Source organism: Oncorhynchus mykiss, chromosome 8 (assembly GCF_013265735.2).
Source record: "Oncorhynchus mykiss isolate Arlee chromosome 8, USDA_OmykA_1.1, whole genome shotgun sequence".
NCBI lineage: Eukaryota > Metazoa > Chordata > Actinopteri > Salmoniformes > Salmonidae > Oncorhynchus > Oncorhynchus mykiss.
Genome location: NC_048572.1, coordinates 19505343 through 19526092, shown reverse-complemented (window position 1 = coordinate 19526092; position 20750 = coordinate 19505343). Strand labels below are relative to the sequence as shown.

At 43.5% G+C, this 20750-nt stretch overlaps 1 pseudogene; it reads right to left on the bottom strand.

The window, feature by feature from the left end:
- Window positions 1–20750, bottom strand: part of LOC110529202 — a 162296-nt pseudogene that overhangs the window by 10976 nt on the left and 130570 nt on the right.

The following is a 20750-nucleotide window of genomic DNA, read 5'->3' as shown; positions in this document are numbered from 1 at the left end:
GAAATCCCTATGCCCTCCGACGAACCATAAAACAGGCAAAGCGTCAATACAGGACTAAGATCGAATTGTACTACACCGGTTCCGGCGCATGTCGGATGTGGCAGGGCTTGCATACTATTACAGACTACAATGCGAAGCACAGCTACGAGCTGCCCAGTGACACGAGCCTACCAGACGAGCTAAATTACTTCTATGCTCGCTTCGAGGCAAATAACACTGAAACATGCATGAGAGCATCAGCTGTTCCGGATGACTGTGTGATCACGCTCTCCGCACCCGATGTGAATAAGACCTTTAAACAGGTCAACATTCACAAGGCCGCAGTGCCAGACGGATTACCAGGACGTGTACTCTGAGCATGCGCTGACCAACTGGCAAGTGTCTTCACTAACATTTTCAACCTCTCCCTGTCTGAGTCTGTACCAACATGTTTCAAGCAGACCACCATGGTGGTCTCTGTGCCCAAGAACAGTAAGGTAACCTGCCTAAATTACTACCGATCCGTAGCACTCACGTCTGTAGCCATGAAGTGCTACGACAGGCTGGTCTTGGCTCACATCATCACCAGTATCCCAGAAACCCTAGACCCATACCAATTTGCATACCTCCCCAACAGATCCACAGATTGCACTCCACACTGCCCTTTCACACCTGGACAAAAGGAACACCTATGTGAGAACGCTATTCATTGACTACAGCTCAGCGTTCCCTGTTCACTGATGACTGCATGGCCAGGCATGACTCCAACACCATCATTAAGTTTGCTGATGACACAACAGTGGTAGGCCTGATCACCGACAATGAGACAGCCTATAGGGAGGAGGTCAGAGACCTGGCCGTGTGGTGCCAGGACAACAACCTCTCCCTCAACGTAATCAAGACAAGAGATTGATTGTGGACTGCAGGAAAAGGAGGACCGAGCATGCCCCACTCTCATTGACGGGGCTGTAGTGGAGCAGGTTGAGAGCTTCATGTTGCTTAGTCTCCACATCACCAACGAAGTAACATTGTCCAAGCACACCAAGACAGTTGTGAAGAGGGCACGACAAAATCTATTCCCCCTCAGGGAACTGAAAAGGTTTGTCATGGGTCCTCAGATCCTCAAAAAGCTCTACACATGCCTCATCTAGAGCATCCTGATAGGTTGCGTCACTGCCTGATATGGCAACTACTCGGCCTCCGACCACAAGGCACTACAGAGCGTAGTTCGTACGGCCCAGTACATCACTGGGGCCAAGCTTCCTCCCATCCAGGATCTCTATACCAGGTGGTGTCAGAGGAAGGCCCTAAAAATTGTCAAAGACTCCAGCCACCATAGTCATAGACTGTTCTCTCTGCTACCGCACGGCAAGCGGTACCGGAGCGCCAAGTATAGGTCCGAGAGGCTTCTAAACAGCTTCTATGCCCAATCCATAAGACTCCTGAACATCTAATCAAATGGCTACCCAAACTATTTGCAATGCCCCCCTTTTACGCCGCTGCTACTCTCTGTTTATTATCTAGGCATAGTCACTTTAATAACTCTACCTACATGTACATATTACCTCAATTACCTCTACTAACCGGTGCCCCCGCACATAGACTCTGTACCGGTAACCCCTGTACATAGACGCGCTATTATTATTTTACTGCTGATCTTTACTTATTTGTTACTTTCATTTCTTAGTTTTTTTCTTAAAACTGCATTGTTGGTTAAAGGGCTTGTAAGTAATCATTTCACTGTAAGGTCTACTACACCTGTTGTATTCGGCACATGTGACAAATAACATTTGATTTGATTTGATGAAGCTACAAAGGCTCTAAAATCATCAACTTGAGGAAAATGTTCTTTAAAATACACAGGCTCTAGAAACATCAACTTGAGGGAAATGTTCTTAAACTACAGTTCCACAGGCCGATAGGTTTGTTGTCCAGGTATGTCACTCTCATATACCGGGAGAGAGTAGTGGTTTTGACCACTTTCTACAGGACAAACAACGAAACACATAGTGAATACCATTGCATCTTCCAAAATAGAAACGGGTAAAAATGTCTAAATGGCTCCGGGATAAACTACTGTATGACAAAGTGATATCAGCTACCTTCACACTGCCCAACATGCCACTGAAAAACAGTTAGGCATTCTGGTCCACATCCAGGATCGTATAGCCTTCAGGGGAGGTGCCACTCTTAGAGGTGGGCACGATGCCAGCTCTGAGACCCTCCAGTGCATGGACAGAGATGGTGCCATTAATGCCATTCCTGGGACCAAAACAGAAATGATCAGACGAGAAGTCTGATTTTTGAATAAGAAGCTTACCTGGCACAATCAATGCTAAAATATGAATGAATTCATAAGTAAACTGATAGACAAATCTCTCTATCCATGTATAATCTTTGCTCTGAAAAATATCTGGTATAGAAAATTAATAACAATGGTATTCTACCGTGAGGCCTCGATGCGATGCCAGTTGCCATAGTTTATAGTCGTGTCAGGGTACTCCACGTTACCCACTCCGGAGCCCACATCCCACAGGAAGTTGACCTTGCCCTTACACATCTCAATTGCCAGGAAGTCAATCTAGAGGCAGACAGATGATGAGCCAATAAGATGCAGCACTGCAATCTCCTATCTGATAACATTACAGGTCCATTATTATTCTGTCTCTCTTGGTTGCTGTAGTGTAGGTAGCACAGTGCAGGAGAACAGAGCAGGACACATTAAAATAAGATAATGGGGAAGAATCACTGGCAAATCAAGAGATGAACAACAGCAGTGTGATTTCCCCAGGGAAATCAGTGATGAAGACAGATTAAATAGTCCGGTTTGAACTGGCGGCTAATTGCTGTGGTCGCTGTGGTTGCTGTTGCAGTATATAGAGGCAATATCACCTACTCTCTCCTGGGGATCACACAGGGAAACAAGTAACCTTTTATTATTTTCTCTCTGACTTTAAGATAATTGGTATTTATCTAGTATGTTGGGAAGTAACCACTGGTGGAATGATTTGAAATGAATTGGCCAACAACACATTACACATCCCAGAATAGAGATGAGCCAAACCTAAACACTAAATGGCCCTAATATGTTACGTTTCACACACATTATTTGTTGCCCTGAGGTTTCCCTTATTATGGTTCAGTGATTTACTGGGGTATCTCTCTCTCTCTCTCTCTCTCTCTCTCACTCACTCACTCACTCACTCTCACACACACACACACACACACACACACACACACACACACACACACACACACACACACACACACACACACACATCCACACACACACACACACACACACACACACACACACACACACACACACACACACACACACACACACACACACACAGAGGTGACTAACATCCCAGTGTGGTGCTATGTCCTCTGACTCAGGTAGAAGTCGGTTATCAGGGGAGGGGGTCTTCACATTCACACTGATGGTGTTGTAGCGACCCTTCTTGATTTCTGGTCCATATGCACAGACACAGTCTCCCCCGGAGGACACAGACACTTTAATCTGTGGAGAGAGACATCACATGGATCACCAGACAGAGAGCACTTAAAAAGCCCAAGGAACGCTCAGGGATCTTCTATTGCATGTGTCTATTTCCACTGAATCCGTAGATGCCCGCTATTAGTCTGTGAGGTGGATGGAAGCTGAGCTACAGCAGTGTCTGTAAAGCAATGATTGTATGCTGTAAAGTCTGACCGATTTTAGCTACAAATTGTTATGTTCCCATTCTGAAAATGTTAGACTCTCAGGAACACTGATATGTTTTGCTCTACGATGCTCACAAGCTAATAGCAATGAAAAGGCCCAAGGAACACTCAGGAAAACACAATTGTGTAGTGACAGAAGTCAAATACAAGGTCCTTTAGAGGCAAGAGAAACAATTTGTTATTTTACACTTTTGTAAAAAAATACATGTAAAAAAAGCCTTGACATTGATCTAATTTTTCTTTTTTGAACAGAGCCTTCACTCAAACGGTGGCAATGCATGTGAACCACAGGGTAAAGCTGGGTGGAGGGATTTACAGGGAGGTGACTTCATTTTCATCACTTTAGGAAGAACCAACTGTGTGTGACTGAACTCTCCTAGAAAGAGTTGTGAATCGTGATTTCTGTGATGACACAATGGCACAATTAGCAGAATGGCCATCTTAAAAGCCACTGATTACAGCCGTGAAAACAGGGGAAGTTGAGAACGAGAGAGAGGGATGGAGAGGAAGAGTGTGACTCACAAAGTTGGCCTGCTTGCGCGCCTGGTTGATCAACTCTTTAATCTGGGGGATATTTTTCTTCAGGTTGTCCGGTACGGGCTTCAGTTTCTCCAGCAGTCTGTCTGCCTTGTCTTTCAGGTCCTTCACCTTGGTCCTTGCTGCATGGACTGATAGACACACACGGCCACGCACACGCACACACACACACACACCACACATGCAGAAGCAGACACACACACGCAAGCACACACCCACACAGGCAGACAGAAACACACACACAAGCACGAACAAACACACGCTGTCGTGGAAAATTGCAAGATTATGTTATAGTGCTTGTATTGCATTATAATGGTTGTTTTATTGGACAGAATAAAGTATTCTGTTAACTATTGTGTGTGTGTTCTACTGAGGATGGGCCTCTATGAGATAACACTGACAGAGGAGATTTCCGATGTCTTTGGGTGATAAAACCTAAAGAGCATTCCAGATAACATGAGGTAATGTTTTTGTGCTATGAAGTACCAGGAACGAGATTAGAAACTCATTTTAGGGACCAAACTGAATGATAATTTATAGCGAATGCTATCTGGCTAAGGGATACACCTTTCTCATTATAATGTCTTCCTTTGTGGACTGTTCCGAAGGTCTGTGGTTCATCATGTAGGTTGAGAGGGGTGTATCTTGGCTATAAAAGATCTTTGTACTTTTGTGTTGTCACTATCAATGGTTCATTAGAAATAGCGAATCGTTGAAAGTCATTGCTAATGCAAAGCTCTTATTATTAAAGATGTAGTTCAAGTATAACTCTGACATGTGTGAAGTTTGTAACTCTCCTCATTTGGTAATGGAGAAATTAGCCACCACAACGCACGTCTCACACACACACACACACACACACACACACACACACACAGGGAAGAGACATCAGTCTAAAAACATCACTCTTCCTTATTAACTACTGTAGCACGTTCACAGCCACTGCTTTCTGTGAGCCAGGCCTATTAGTCAGAGATCAGCGGAGAGATGGCGGCATCTTAATCACTTATTTAGAAGCATCAAAGGTAAAGAGCTGAAAGCTGTTATGAGAAGAAAGATTGCTATGCATTCAAGAAGGCCCTGACAAAGTCCATGCAGCTGAAACGCGGCAGATTTTTTAAAACTTTGTTTCTATTGAATATGCCATACAAATAAAGGCACTTTAATTAATTATATAAAAAGTGCCTTGGTCCTCCTTTCTTCTTGACATACTTATAGCTGTTGGGGTTCAAAATGGGACAGAAAGAAAATAATATGTGAGATACAGAATTATACAATGTCATTGTGTGAGACAAACGTGCCAGAGTAATACAGGTTTGAAAAAAAATAAAATATGCATTTTGAGTCAATCAGCTCATGATATGGCACAGACAATCATTTCATATACAGTAGGTACTGTAGCTAAGGCTTGACTACCCTTAAGAACTACAACACCCAGAAGATCTCTTACTGTTTTTCCTCAGGATCCTGGATCATGTTGTTAGCCTTGATGACGTCGTCCTCCAGCTTGCTGTTGTTCCTCTGCAGGCCCATCAAGTTCAGGTTCATGTCTCTCATTCTGGCCAGCACATTATTGGCTGTGTCGTTGGCATCTCCTGCCTTGGACTTCGTGACCTGTAGCTTAGCCTCTGTTTCTGGACGATACCTTATGTACTCATTTAATCTTGAAAGCAATAATCAAAGTCTTACTGTAAATCAGAGAGAGAACAGTAATCCAACATGGTACGGGCTATTGAAGGTAGTCAGTCATACATGACTTACAGAAACCTTTCTGTGAACTGCTGCTCACCTTTCAGATGTTTCTACTGCACCATACAGCCTGTCTGTCAGTTTCCTCAGTGACTGATACCTTCCCATATTTAACCTGGATGGTGCTGCTTTGACATCTGTCATGTTGGATCTATAAGCATTTCACTACACCCGCAATAACATCTGTTAAACATGTATACAGGTATGTGACCAATAACATCTGTTAAACACATATACAGGTATGTGACCAATAACATCTGTTAAACACATATACAGGTATGTGACCAATAACATCTGTTAAACACATATACAGGTATGTGACCAATAACATCTGTTAAACACATATACAGGTATGTGACCAATAACATCTGTTAAACACATATACAGGTATGTGACCAATAACATCTGTTAAACACATATACAGGTATGTGACCAATAACATCTGTTAAACACATATACAGGTATGTGACCAATAACATCTGTTAAACACATATACAGGTATGTGACCAATAACATCTGTTAAACACATATACAGGTATGTGACCAATAAAATGTGATTTGATTTGAGGATGTCCCCTAATCCAATACCTACACCACTATACTACTATCCATCCGCTCTGGTCCCACATCCTGGGCTCAGCCTGATACATTTCTCCATCAACATCAATGAGAAATATTTAACTTCTTCCTTTAAAACAAAAGGCATTTTATAGTGTTGTTTGTGTGCTTACCATTGGGGATTGCATTCAGCTTCCCTAATGTACTGTCGAGATCTTTCAGCAAGCCCTAACATTGAGTGGCTGCTGCCAACACACTGACTCAACTCCAGCCACTTTAATAATGGGAATTGATGGAAATTGATGTAAAATATATCACTAGCCACTTTAAACAATGCTACTTAATATAATGTTTACATACCCTACATTATTCATCATGTATGTATATACTGTACTCTATATCATCTACTGCAGCTTTATGTACTACATGTATCACTAGCCACTTTAAACTATGCCACTTTGTTTACATACCCTACATTACTCATCTCATATGTATATACTGCACTCGATACCATCTACTGCATCTTGCCTATTCCGTTCTGTACCATCACTCTTTCATATCTTTATGTACATATTATTTATCCCTTTACACTTGTGTGTATAAGGTAGTAGTTTTGGAATTGTTAGTTAGATTACTCGTTGGTTATTACTGCATTGTCGGAACAAGAAGAACAAGCATTTCGCTACACTCGCATTATCATCTGCTAACCATGTGTATGTGACAAATACAATTGATTTGATTCTTCAAGCCACCAGCTGTCACCCGGGCCTGGAGACTGCCCACACTCTCAGCGTTCTCTGAACAAAGACCGCACCCTCCGCTTGTTTAGCAAACAGTCCTCAGAAAACACAGTTCTTTGAAATATTTCTGCCGTTTATCATCACAGTTGGTGGGTGTTGTATGGGGGGGGGGGGGGGACTGGGTTTACGTTCACATTGCTCCTTTACTTATTGGCTTCGTTCCACAGTTGAATGCTCCTCTGAACAGAGTTCTTGGCGTTATTTTTCAAAGAGTCTTTAGGTCCTTTGGGTGTGTGTGTGTGTGTGTGTGTGTGTGTGTGTGTGTGTGTGTGTGTGTGTGTGTGTGTGTGAGTGTGTGTGTGTGCACCAAGAATGTAAGTGTGATTATAAGAATAATGCATTCTACAGTAACAGAAGAAACATACAGTGGTACTACGTCCATACAAACATACAGTGGTACTACGTCCATACAAACATACAGTGGTACTACGTCCATACAAACATACAGTGGTACTACGTACATACAAACATACAGTGGTACTACGTCCATACAAACATACAGTGGTACTACGTCCATACAAACATACAGTGGTACTACGTCCATACAAACATACAGTGGTACTACGTCCATACAAACATACAGTGGTACTACGTCCATACAAACATACAGTGGTACTACGTCCATACAAACATACAGTGGTACTACGTCCATACAAACATACAGTGGTACTGCGTACATAATAACATACAGTGGTACTATGTATATAATAACATATAGTGGTACTACGTCCATACAAACATACAGTGGTACTACGTACATACAAACATACAGTGGTACTACGTATATACAAACATACAGTGGTACTACATACATAATAACATACAGTGGTACTACGTCCATACAAACATACAGTGGTACTGCGTACATAATAACATACAGTGGTACTACGTACATAATAACATACAGTGGTACTACATACGTACAAACAAATCAAATCAAATCAAATCAAATTTTATTTGTCACATACACATGGTTAGCAGATGTTAATGCGAGTGTAGCGAAATGCTTGTGCTTCTAGTTCCGACAATGCAGTAATAACAAGTAATCTAACTAACAATTCCAAAACTACTGTCTTGTACACAGTGTAAGGGGATAAAGAATATGTACATAAGGATATATGAATGAGTGATGGTACAGAGCAGCATAGGCAAGGTACAGTAGATGGTATCGGGTACAGTATGTACAAATGAGATGAGTATGTAAACAAAGTGGCATAGTATAGTATAAAGTGGCTAGTGATACATGTATTACATAAGGATACCGTCGATGATATAGAGTACAGTATATACGTATGCATATGAGATGAATAATGTAGGGTAAGTAACATTTATATAAGGTAGCATTGTTTAAAGTGGCTAGTGATATATTTACATCATTTCCCATCAATTCCCATTATTAAAGTGGCTGGAGTTGAGTCAGTGTCAGTGTGTTGGCAGCAGCCACTCAGTGTTAGTGGTGGCTGTTTAACAGTCTGATGGCCTTGAGATAGAAGCTGTTTTTCAGTCTCTCGGTCCCAGCTTTGATGCACCTGTACTGACCTCGCCTTCTGGATGATAGCGGGGTGAACAGGCAGTGGCTCGGGTGGTTGATGTCCTTGATGATCTTTATGGCCTTCCTGTGACATCGGGTGGTGTAGGTGTCCTGGAGGGCAGGTAGTTTGCCCCCGGTGATGCGTTGTGCAGACCTCACTACCCTCTGGAGAGCCTTACGGTTGAGGGCGGTGCAGTTGCCATACCAGGCGGTGATACAGCCCGCCAGGATGCTCTCGATTGTGCATCTGTAGAAGTTTGTGAGTGCTTTTGGTGACAAGCCAAATTTCTTCAGCCTCCTGAGGTTGAAGAGGCGCTGCTGCGCCTTCTTCACAATGCTGTCTGTGTGAGTGGACCAATTCAGTTTGTCTGTGATGTGTATGCCGAGGAACTTAAAACTTGCTACCCTCTCCACTACTGTTCCATCGATGTGGATAGGGGGGTGTTCCCTCTGCTGTTTCCTGAAGTCCACAATCATCTCCTTAGTTTTGTTGACGTTGAGTGTGAGGTTGTTTTCCTGACACCACACTCCGAGGGCCCTCACCTCCTCCCTGTAGGCCGTCTCATCGTTGTTGGTAATCAAGCCTACCACTGTTGTGTCGTCCGCAAACTTGATGATTGAGTTGGAGGCGTGCGTGGCCACGCAGTCGTGGGTGAACAGGGAGTACAGGAGAGGGCTCAGAACGCAACCTTGTGGGGCCCCAGTGTTGAGGATCAGCGGGGAGGAGATGTTGTTGCCTACCCTCACCACCTGGGGGCGGCCCGTCAGGAAGTCCAGTACCCAGTTGCACAGGGCGGGGTCGAGACCCAGGGTCTCGAGCTTGATGACGAGCTTGGAGGGTACTATGGTGTTGAATGCCGAGCTGTAGTCGATGAACAGCATTCTCACATAGGTATTCCTCTTGTCCAGATGGGTTAGGGCAGTGTGCAGTGTGGTTGAGATTGCATCGTCTGTGGACCTATTTGGGCGGTAAGCAAATTGGAGTGGGTCTAGGGTGTCAGGTAGGGTGGAGGTGATATGGTCCTTGACTAGTCTCTCAAAGCACTTCATGATGACGGATGTGAGTGCTACGGGGCGGTAGTCATTTAGCTCAGTTACCTTAGCTTTCTTGGGAACAGGAACAATGGTGGCCCTCTTGAAGCATGTGGGAACAGCAGACTGGTATAGGGATTGATTGAATATGTCCGTAAACACACCGGCCAGCTGGTCTGCGCATGCTCTGAGGGCGCGGCTGGGGATGCCATCTGGGCCTGCAGCCTTGCGAGGGTTAACACGTTTAAATGTCTTACTCACCTCGGCTGCAGTGAAGGAGAGACCGCATGTTTTCGTTGCAGGCCGTGTCAGTGGCACTGTATTGTCCTCAAAGCGGGCAAAAAAGTTATTTAGTCTGCCTGGGAGCAAGACATCCTGGTCCGTGACTGGGCTGGGTTTCTTCCTGTAGTCCGTGATTGACTGTAGACCCTGCCACATGCCTCTTGTGTCTGAGCCGTTGAATTGAGATTCTACTTTGTCTCTGTACTGGCGCTTAGCTTGTTTGATAGCCTTGCGGAGGGAATAGCTGCACTGTTTGTATTCGGTCATGTTACCAGACACCTTGCCCTGATTAAAAGCAGTGGTTCGCGCTTTCAGTTTCACACGAATGCTGCCATCAATCCACGGTTTCTGGTTAGGGAATGTTTTAATCGTTGCTATGGGAACGACATCTTCAACGCACGTTCTAATGAACTCGCACACCGAATCAGCGTATTCGTCAATGTTGTTATCTGACGCAATACGAAACATCTCCCAGTCCACGTGATGGAAGCAGTCTTGGAGTGTGGAGTCAGCTTGGTCGGACCAGCGTTGGACAGACCTCAGCGTGGGAGCCTCTTGTTTTAGTTTCTGTCTGTAGGCAGGGATCAACAAAATGGAGTCGTGGTCAGCTTTTCCGAAAGGGGGGCGGGGCAGGGCCTTATATGCGTCGCGGAAGTTAGAGTAACAATGGTCCAAGGTCTTTCCTCCCCTGGTTGCGCAATCGATATGCTGATAAAATTTGGGGAGTCTTGTTTTCAGATTAGCCTTGTTAAAATCCCCAGCTACAATGAATGCAGCCTCCGGATAAATTGTTTCCAGTTTGCAGAGAGTTAAATAAAGTTCGTTCAGAGCCATCGATGTGTCTGCTTGGGGGGGGATATATACGGCTGTGATTATAATCGAAGAGAATTCTCTTGGTAGATAATGCGGTCTACATTTGATTGTGAGGAATTCTAAATCAGGTGAACAGAAGGATTTGAGTTCCTGTATGTTTCTTTCATCGCACCATGTCACGTTAGTCATAAGGCATACGCCCCCGCCCCTCTTTTTACCAGAAAGATGTTTTTTCCTGTCTGCGCGATGCGTGGAGAAACCTGTTGGCTGCACCGCTTCGGATAGCGTCTCTCCAGTAAGCCACGTTTCCGTGAAGCAAAGAACGTTACAGTCTCTGATGTCCCTCTGGAATGCTACCCTTGCTCGGATTTCATCAACCTTGTTGTCAAGAGACTGGACATTGGCAAGAAGAATGCTAGGGAGTGGTGCGCGCTGTGCCCGTCTCCGGAGTCTGACCAGAAGACCGCCTCGTTTCCCTCTCTTTCGGAGTCGTTTTTTTGGGTCGCTGCATAGGATCCACTCCGTTGTCCTGTTTGTAAGGCAGAACACAGGATCCGCGTCGCGAAAAACATATTCTTGGTCGTACTGATGGTGAGTTGATGCTGATCTTATATTCAGTAGTTCTTCTCGACTGTATGTAATGAAACCTAAGATGACCTGGGGTACTAATGTAAGAAATAACACGTAAAAAAACAAAAAAACTGCATAGTTTCCTAGGAACGCGAAGCGAGGCGGCCATCTCTGTCGGCGCCGGAAGTCTATATACAGTGGTACTACGTACATAATAACATACAGTGGTACTACGTCCATACAAACATACAGTGGTACTACGTACATACAAACATACAGTGGTACTACGTACATACAAACATACAGTGGTACTACGTACATACAAACATACAGTGGTACTACGTACATACAGACATACAGTGGTACTACATACATAATAACATACAGTGGTACTACGTATATACAAACATACAGTGGTACTACATACATAATAACATACAGTGGTACTACGTCCATACAAACATACAGTGGTACTACATACATACAAACATACAGTGGTACTATGTATATACAGTGGTACTACGTACATACAAACATACAGTGGTACTACATACATACAAACATACAGTGGTACTACGTACATACAGTGGTACTACGTACATACAAACATACAGTGGTACTACGTACATACAAACATACAGTGGTACTACATACATACAAACATACAGTGGTACTACGTACATAATAACATACAGTGGTACTACGTACATACAAACATACAGTGGTACTACGTACATACAGTGGTACTACGTACATACAAACATACAGTGGTACTACATACATACAAACATACAGTGGTACTACGTACATACAGTGGTACTACGTACATACAAACATACAGTGGTACTGCGTACATAATAACATACAGTGGTACTACGTCCATACAAACATACAGTGGTACTAGGTACATAATAACATACAGTGGTACTACGTACATAATAACATACAGTGGTACTATGTACATACAGTGGTACTACGTACATACAAACATACAGTGGTACTACGTACATACAAACATACAGTGGTACTACGTACATACAAACATACAGTGGTACTACGTACATACAAACATACAGTGGTACTACGTACATATTAACATACAGTGGTACTGCGTCCATACAAACATACAGTGGTACTACGTCCATACAAACATACAGTGGTACTACGTACATAATAACATACAGTGGTACTACGTCCATACAAACATACAGTGGTACTACGTACATAATAACATACAGTGGTACTACGTACATACAGTGGTACTGCGTACATAATAACATACAGTGGTACTACGTACATACAAACATACAGTGGTACTACATACATACAAACATACAGTGGTACTGCGTACATAATAACATACAGTGGTACTACGTACATACAAACATACAGTGGTACTACATACATACAAACATTCAGTGGTACTACGTACATAATAACATACAGTGGTACTACGTACATAATAACATACAGTGGTACTACGTACATAATAACATACAGTGGTTCTACGTACATAATAACATACAGTGGTACTACGTACATACAAACATACAGTGGTACTACGTACATACAAACATACAGTGGTACTACATACATACAAACATACAGTGGTACTACATACATAATAACATACAGTGGTACTACGTACATAATAACATACAGTGGTACTACGTACATAATAACATACAGTGGTACTACGTACATAATAACATACAGTGGTACTACGTACATAATAACATACAGTGGTACTACGTACATACAAACATACAGTGGTACTACGTACATAAAAACATACAGTGGTACTGCGTACATAATAACATACAGTGGTACTACGTACATAATAACATACAGTGGTACTACGTACATAATAACATACAGTGGTACTACATACATACAAACATACAGTGGTACTACATACATACAAACATACAGTGGTACTACGTACATAATAACATACAGTGGTACTACGTACATAATAACATACAGTGGTACTACGTACATAATAACATACAGTGGTACTACATACATACAAACATACAGTGGTACTGCGTACATAATAACATACAGTGGTACTACGTACATACAAACATACAGTGGTACTACATACATACAAACATACAGTGGTACTACGTACATAATAACATACAGTGGTACTACATACATACAAACATACAGTGGTACTGCGTACATAATAACATACAGTGGTACTACGTACATAATAACATACAGTGGTACTACGTACATACAAACATACAGTGGTACTACGTACATACAAACATACAGTGGTACTACGTACATACAAACATACAGTGGTACTACGTACATACAAACATACAGTGGTACTACATACATACAAACATACAGTGGTACTACGTCCATACAAACATACAGTGGTACTACGTACATACAGTGGTACTACGTACATACAAACATACAGTGGTACTACGTACATACAAACATACAGTGGTACTACGTACATACAAACATACAGTGGTACTACATACATACAAACATACAGAGGTACTACTTCCATACAAACATACAGTGGTACTACGTATATACAAACATACAGTGGTACTACGTACTTACAAACATACAGTGGTACTACGTACATACAAACATACAGTGGTACTACGTACATACAGTGGTACTACGTACATACAAACATACAGTGGTACTACGTCCATACAAACATACAGTGGTACTACGTACATACAAACATACAGTGGTACTATGTATATACAAACATACAGTGGTACTACGTACATACAAACATACAGTGGTACTACGTACATACAAACATACAGTGGTACTACGTACATACAGTGGTACTACGTACATACAAACATACAGTTGTACTACGTACATACAAACATACAGTGGTACTACGTCCATACAAACATACAGTGGTACTGCGTCCATACAAACATACAGTGGTACTACGTACATACAAACATACAGTGGTACTACGTACCCTTGGGTACTACACAATGTACAAACAGGACAAATGCTGATTAATATTCCTCATAGAGAGAACCCCAGGTAAATACGGCTCTGTTTCTTAGAGTATTCATCATAACTGAATATATTAAAGTACATCAATGAATAAAAAAATAGCAACACAGTTTGGAAAACGACCGTAGTTTTTTTCAACATTGTATTAATAATGTGTGGAGTATAAAGCTGTGTTTTTGAACAGAAGACACACGGGCTGAGGAGATTTTCCACAGAGGGGACCAATGTTCCCACTCAGACTTCTGAGCGTCTCCCTCTCTCCTTTAGAGAGAAGAAGAGAAGAAGAAAGAGAGGGGAAAAGGTTTCTCTTCACCTCCGCTGGCTCCTGCTGCAGGAGGGAGAGTCACGATAATAAGGACGACAGCGCTGGGACTTTGATCTCTACAGCGTGACAAATGGAGGTGAATAAGGAAATGCAAAAACGTTTGAACGCCAAATCTCTGCTGCTCAGCACATTAGAGACAGAGGTCCTCTTTGAATCTTTCAACTCACGCACACACACACACACGCACGCGCACACACGCACACGCGCACACACACACGCGCACACACACACACACACACACACACACACACACACACACACACACACACACACACGCACACGCACACGCACACGCACACACACACACACACACACACACACACACACACACACACAGGGTAAAGGGGTGATGTGTGTGTAGGTGTGTGTGTGTGCATGCACTCACCAGCTGAAAGGCCTCTGTCCCGTGTGCCCTGGCCTGCTTTGCCTCTTTATCCGCCTCCTCGATGATGTTGTTGTATGCGTTGAACGCTGCCATGGCGTTAAAGGACAGGTTCTTGGTTAGCAAGAGACTTGGTTAGGACACCATCCAACACATGAACAAAATATTAAAGAACAACAATTACATTCAATCCACCATATCATTATAACAGAGGTACAGCAAACAAAAGTACTACACGTCTGATGTATGTGTGTCTGTCTGTGTGTCTGTCTGCCTGTCCCGTACCTGTCCAGGATGCCAGAGGACTCGTTGAGCTGGGCAGCATGGTTCTCAGTGTCCTGCAGCAGATCAGTCAGGGTGTTGTCACTCGGGCCCTTAGTCTGACGACTCACCCTGTAGTCCAGGTGCTAATGGAGGGGACCCAGCTCACGCTCCATCTCCTCCAGATCCTACACAGAAGAGAGATAAAGAAGAAGAGAAAGAGAGAGACAGACAGACAGAAAGACAAATAGAGCAGGAGAGCAACACAGACAGACAGAAAGAGAGAGAAAGAAAGAGGGAGAGAGATGAAGCTGAACCCCTGGCTTGATACAGGTGGGACATATGTACAAATAAAGGCCCGGTCAGGAAAAGGTCAAGTCCAATAGTGCTCCAGGCAACATCTGTCTGACATCATGAAAGCATTCCAACAGAGTAAAAGTGTGTCTTCCTCTCCCAATGACGGGGGCTTGACAGGCCTGAGTTTAAGATGTGTGTGTGTGTGTGTGTGGTGTCTAGAGACTACCTCAATCCCCTTATTGATGTTGTCTGAGAGCCCGTTGGCTTCAGCCAGAATGCGCTCTCTGTCTTCCAGCAAGTCTTCAGTTCCTTTCTTCACTGAGCTCAAAGAATCCCTCTGTCTCTGCAAGCAGACCAGAGAGCACAATCAGCCCAACTAACTTTACAGAAACTACAACACAAAACGGTGTATATACCATAACTGTGAATAGACACCACTACCCATTATCAAAAGGGTGAAATGGGAGGTGTATGGTTGCGTGTGCGTGTGTGTGCGTGTGCGTGTGCGTGTGCGTGTGTGTATGTGTGTGTGTGTGTGTGTGTGTACAAGCTGCCTACCTCCAGGGCAGTGAGGTTGCACTGGTTCTGTCCAGACAGGGCCCCAGCCTCCCTGCTCTTCCCCTGGGCATCCTTCAGCAGGGCCTGGGCCTCGTCCAGCTTGGCCCGGTGGTCACCTTTCTCTGTCACCTCGGCCTTCAGGTCCTCTGTAGCCTGGTGGGGGTCCCCAAAGAGAAGCTTCACCTTCTGGTACAGGGCCTCTGCCAGTCTGGGGAGCGAGAGTGGAGGGGTGGAATGAGAAGGAGGGGAGAGAGGGAGAGAGAAAGAGAGAGGGAAGAAGAGAGGGAAAGAGAATGGGGCGGAGAAAAAGAGAGAGAGAAAGAGAGAGCGATGGGGAAAGAGAAAGGGGAAGATCAGAGTACTGTATAGCGTGAGGAGGAGAGGAACATGTTCTTTCTCTCTCCTTTCTTTCTTCTTCTACTCCATTTGTGGATCAGACCAGCCACTAGATGTCCCTCTTTCTTTTTGCATGACTCATCCAGGCCTCAGCCAGAAGGAAACATGAGTAAACTGGTTTGATTAGAATTAATAATATTCCTCACACACACACCCCAGGCAACTTTTAATTAGCTCATTAAGGTTTCACATAAGAAAAGTAAACTTCCTTCATTCAGTTGAGATTTGCTTGGCCGCAAAATTATTTGTATAATATTTAAAAAAACAGTGAATCAATAAATATGCAAATAAGAAAATTACTACAGTACACAAATATGTTTTTAAATAGATCACCTCTTTGTTTACTATATGACGGCATTAATTTAGCTGTGATTACAGTGGCCCAGGCAAAGCAGGGGATACCTTCCTAAAAATATGAGGTGTGTGGTGTGACCTGTGTGCTGCATATGTGGTGTGACCTGTGTCCTGCAGTGGAGGCTGCTGAGGGGAGGACGGCTCATAATAATGTCTGGAACGGAGCAAATGGAAGGGCATCAAACACATATAAACCATGTTTGATACCATTACACTAATTCCTCTCCAGCCATTACCACAAGCCCGTCCTCCACAAGGTGCCACCAACCTCCTGTGGTGTGCTGCTATGCTTGGATACACTAGTCCCATCCCTGTGTGAACCATAATAGACTGACATTATAGTCTGTGATCTGATGTTGACTAGAGGTTGGTATCTGGGGTTGACCTTACCCCAGCTCCTCCTCTGAGATGTGGTTCTTGCCTCCCAGCTGGTGTTTGGGGAGCTCGGCTACCATGGTCTCAATCTCCTGGTGCATCTCATTCAGGCTCTTCTCTGGAGCTCCGTTCCTTCCCAGAGTCTCATTCAGCTCTTTAGCCTTGACTTTCAGAGCTGGAGGATAGAGGACATTGTACGTTTTACACGAACGCAGGAACACGCACACACACTGCCTTAAGGCACAATTTTCTATCTCCTGACACTCTGTCCTACACTGTCACCTCTAGCTGAAAGGCTGAGAACAGAATGTGTTATAAATCAAACAGTGTTTGATACATGTCTCCTCTCATCAAAACCCAGGTTTTTATCCTGCTGCTGCCATGATGACCATTAGAGACAGAGAGAGAGAGAGAGGTGGAGAGAGAGAGACAGAGAGAGAGAGGTGGAGAGAGAGAGAGAGCAAGAGAGCGAGAGAGGAGAGAGGAAAGAGAGAGAGAGCGAGAGAGAGAGGAGAGAGGAAATTGCGAGAGAGAGGGGAGAGAGTGAGAGAGAGAGAGAGAGAGGGGGGGGAGCGAGAGAGAGAGAGAGAGAGAGAGGGAGAGGGGAGAGGGGAGAGAGAGAGAGAGAGAGAGAAAGAGAGAGAAAGAGAGAGAGAGAGAGACAGAGGGAGAGAGAGAGAGAGAGAGAGAGGGAGGGGGAGAGAGAGAGAGAGAGAGGTAGAGGGGGGAGAGAGAGAGAGAGAGAGAGAGAGAGAGAGAGAGAGGGAGAGAGAGAGAGGATCTGAGAGGGCTGTGCATCTGTTTGCTATGCTGCTAACGTCAAAAAAACATGCCAAATCCACACTGGCCTCTAAACCACCCAAGGGCCAGTTAGTTAGTACAGGAAGTGTGTATTACTACACTACACTAGACGCCATCATCAGCAAAGAGCTCATCTTCGTATGTGTGTTATTTGCGTACAGCCAAGCCTTTGTTTGTGTGCTCATAGAGCACAGAGGGATGAGCTACAGAAGCAGCTAGCGAGCGCCCAGATTAGATGAATTGCTCAAAGCAAGGCAGAACAAAGTGGATCACAACAAAAGCACTTTTTACTTTCCATTCAATGGCAATGGAGGCTTCTTATAAGTTGATTCAAAGACATTCAAATTATGTTTGGCAGACCAATGTACTGTAATCAAATGAATGTGGTCTTTGAAATCTAAACCCAATCAGTTCAAAAGAAACGGAGAGAGAAGTTGCTCCAATTGGGTTCTAATTTGAATATAAATCATCAAATTGAAAATGAGGCTTAATTGGATGCATTCCCTACATTCCTGAACAGTTCAAACGTAAACACTTAATGTGATTACAAAGACAAAATATATACCTATTAAAGTACTCCGGCACGGAATAATTACATAGCATGTTTCAAAGGCAATTAAACACTTAAATGTTTGGTGGATTGCATAATCAGATTGTCTCCTTTACGAATACATCAGCATGAAAAAACAGTCCAATCTCCTCCTGCTTTTACAAGAAACTCTATGTGATCATGAATCTTTGCGAGGAAGTCAAGGGAGACATGCTCTGTGCATCCCACTTTGAGTGTGTTTTTTTTGTTGTTTAAATATTTCAGAAAATACAATTTTCATGTAAATGAGGATGGCATCACTGAAGTCAGTCATTGCCTACAATCAGTAGACATGTAAATAGCCCATTTGAACCAGTCCAATCCTCTAATGGGTTAGAGACTGTGTTTGAGGTTCAGTGAAAGTTTGTGTGTGTGTGTTTGCGTTCCTTTGACAGTGTGTGTGTTTGTGTGTGAATGTGGTTTTTGTGTATATTCCTTTGAATGTGTGTGCATGTGTGTCTGTGTTTCTGCTCATGCGGGTGTCTGTGCCGTATGCTTCTGGCAGCGCGAGTCCCACCTGCTGTAGCATGTATAGTTGAAGTTGGTTTACATACACTTAGGTTGGAGTCATTAAAACTTGTTTTTCAACCACTCCACACATTTCCGGTTAACAAACTATAGATTTGGTAAGTCGGTTAGGACATCTACTTTGTACATGACACAAGTCATTTTTCCAACAATTGTTTACAGACAGATTATTTCACTTATAATTCACTGTATCACAATTCCAGTGGGTCAGAAGTTTAAATACACTAAGTTGACTGTGCCTTGAAACAGCTTAGAAAATTCCAGAAAAGGATGCCATGGCTTTAGAAGCTTCTGATAGGCTAATTGACATCATTTTAGTCAATTGGAGGTGTACCTATGGATGTACTTCAAGGCCAACCTTCAAACTCAGTCCCTCTTTGCTTAACATCATGGGAAAATCAAAAGAAATCAGCCAAGACCTCAGAAAAAAACTTGTAGACATCCACAAGTCTGGTTCATCCTTGGGAGCAATTTCCAAATGCCTGAAGGTACCATGTTCATCTGTACAAACAATTGTACGCAACTATAAACACCATGTTCAGACCACGCAGCCGTCATACCACTCAGGAAGGAGACGGGTTCTGTCTCCTAGAGATGAAGATACTTTGGTGTGAAAAGTACAAATCAATTCCAGAACAACAGTAAAGGACCTTGTGAAGATGCTGGAGGAAACAGGTACAAAAGTCTCTATATTCACAGTAAAACAAGGCCTATATCGACATAACCTGAAAGGCCGCTCAGCAAGGAAGAAGCCACTGCTCCAAAACCGCCATGGATAAACCAGACTACAGTTTGCAACTGCAAATGGGGACAAAGATCGTACTTTTTGGAGAAATGTCCTCTGGTCTGACGAAACAAAATTAGAGCTGTTTGGCCATAACGACCATCGTTATGTTTGGAGGAAAAGTGAGGACGCTTGCAAGCCGAAGCACGGGGGTGGCAGCATCATGTTGTGGGGGTGCTTTGCTGCAGGAGGGACTGGTGCACTTCACAAAATAGGTAGCATCATGAGAAAGAAAAATGATGTGGATATATTGAAGCAACATCTGAAGACATCAGTCACGAAGTTAAAGTTTGGTCGCAAATGGATCTTACAATGACCCCAAGCATACCTCCAAAGTTGTGGCAAAATGGCTTCAGGACAACAACGTCAAGGTATTGGAGTGGCCATCACAAAGCCCTGACCTCAATCCTATAGAACATTTGTGGGCAGAACTGAAAAAGTGTGTGCAAGCAAGGAGGCCTACAAACCTGACTCAGTTACACCAGCTCTGTCAGGAGGAATGGGCCAA